This window comes from Bison bison, unplaced genomic scaffold (genome assembly GCF_000754665.1).
Source record: "Bison bison bison isolate TAMUID 2011002044 unplaced genomic scaffold, Bison_UMD1.0 scf7180017858910, whole genome shotgun sequence".
Classification (NCBI taxonomy): Eukaryota; Metazoa; Chordata; class Mammalia; order Artiodactyla; family Bovidae; genus Bison; species Bison bison.
In genome coordinates, this window is record NW_011489482.1 from 6,427 (window position 1) to 8,506 (window position 2,080).

The following is a 2,080-nucleotide window of genomic DNA, read 5'->3' on the forward strand; positions in this document are numbered from 1 at the left end:
CCCCGAGCCCCGCCCCCAGCTCCTCCCTGAGCCCCGCCTCTGCAGCAGCTCATTACCCCGTCCATTTCCCTCCTGTGTCCCCAGCGCTTCAGTCTTGCTGGTCCTTTCACGCGTTGATATTTTCCATTTTGACAGTTTTTTTTTTTCATACCCAGTGTATATGATTAGATTTTAAGTTAAGAATCTCTGTGTTCTCAGTTACATTTTTGTTTTATCCTTCAAAAGATAGTTACAAATCTTCTGTAGTCTGGGTTGAAACTGCGGTTTCTTCACATGGGGTTCTCTTTGGACTGGGCACCTCTTATTCGGGTGATTTTCCTCTGAAATACCTTTCCGCCAGGATTGTGCTCATCTTTGTGCTACGGCTCCCTGTCGCCTGACCCATCCCCTGGGGCCGGAGGTGCTGGGAGCTGGACCACTGCCCATGCAGTGGCTGGCCCTGGCATGGCTTCTACTTTTTGCAGTACTTTTTGTATGTGCCAAAACTTAAAAAACTTTTAAATAACTATTCATGGGAAGCCACACAGGTGGTGCAGAGAGATCCCATGACCCCTACCCAGGGCACAGCATGGTGGGTTTATGTGCCCGCCTGGCACCATGAGGCCCCCTCTGTGGTCACCCCACCATCCCCATCCTGCATGTCTGTTGAGCATCATTTCAGATGGTCCATAACACGGGATTATGGAATTTGGGGCTTTCTTTTCTCACTCTGCACCCCCAACCTTGGCAGGCTGTGTCTGCAGGGCCCTCCTTTGCACGTTGACAAGTTGTGTGTGTGTGGCAACGCTCGCCCATCCCGGGGTGTTTGGGGGGCCCTCGGTTCTGGGCTGCTCCGTCACAGCCTCGCTGCGCCTCGTATGTGTTGTGTCTGGGCTGCAGCCCTTGCTCTGGGGGTTTCGGGTGTGCTCCCTTGTCAGGTGCTGGCTTGCAGCCAGGCTTCATCCTTGCGCTTCCGAAGACCTATGGTCTCTTTAAGGAAAAGTTGTTCATTTTGATGAAGTTTAACTTATACAGTTCAGTTCAGCTCAGTTGTGTCCAACTATTTACGACCCCATGGACTGCCTGTCCATCACCAACTCCTGGAGTTCACTCAAACTCATGTCCATTGAGTCAGTGATGCCATCCATCCAACCATCTCATCCTCTGACGTCCCCTTTTCCTCCTCCCTTCAATCTTTCCCAGCATCAGGGTCTTTTCAGATGAGTCAGCTCTTCTCATCAGGTGGCCAAAGTAGTGGAGTTTCAGCTTCAATATCAGTCTTTGCAATGAACACTTAGGACTGATTTCCTTTAGGATGAACTGGCTGGATCTCCTTGCAGTTCAAGGGACTCTCAAGAGTCTTCTCCAACACCACAGCTCAAACGCATCAGTTCTTTGGCACTCAACTTTCTTTACAGTCCAACTCTCACTGGAAAAACCATAGCCTTGACTAGATGGACATTTCTTTGCAAAGTAATGTCTTTGCTTTTAATATGCTGTCTAGGTTGGTCATAACTTTCTTTCCAAGTAGTAAGCATCTTTCAATTTCATGGTGGTGGTAATTTTGGAGCCCCCCAAAATAAAGTCTGTGACTGTTTCCACTGTTTCCCATCTATTTGCCATGAAGTGATGGGACTGGATGACACGATCTTAGTTTTCTGAATGTTGAGCTTTAAGCCAACTTTGTCACTCTCCTCTTTCACTTTCATCAAGAGGCTCTTTAGTTCTCCTTCACTTTCTGCCATAAGGGTGGTGTCATCTGCATATCTGAAGTTATTGATATTTCTCCTGGCAGTCTTCATTTCAGCTTGTGCTTCCTCCAGCCCAGTGTTTCTCATGATGTACTCAGCGTATAAGTTAAATAAGCGGGGTGACAATGTACAGCCTTGATGTGCTCCTTTTCCTATTTGGAACCCGTCTGTTGTTCCATGTCCAGTTCTAACTGTTGTTTCCTGACCTGCATACAGATTTCTCAAGAGGCAGGTCAGGTGGTCTGGTATTCCTGTCTATTTCAGAATTTTCCACAGTTTATTGTGATCCACACAGTCAAAAGCTTTGGCATAGTCAATAAAGCAGAAATAGAACTTACACAGTATTTTTC

General features: G+C 47.4%; 1 protein-coding gene across 1 annotated transcript in view; it reads left to right on the forward strand.

Moving 5' to 3' along the window:
* The window catches only part of EHMT1 (euchromatic histone-lysine N-methyltransferase 1), a gene marked incomplete at both ends in the record, with an annotated part of 55,829 nt that overhangs the window by 6,223 nt on the left and 47,526 nt on the right, over nt 1–2,080 (forward strand). The gene's annotated exons all lie outside the window — the stretch shown is intronic.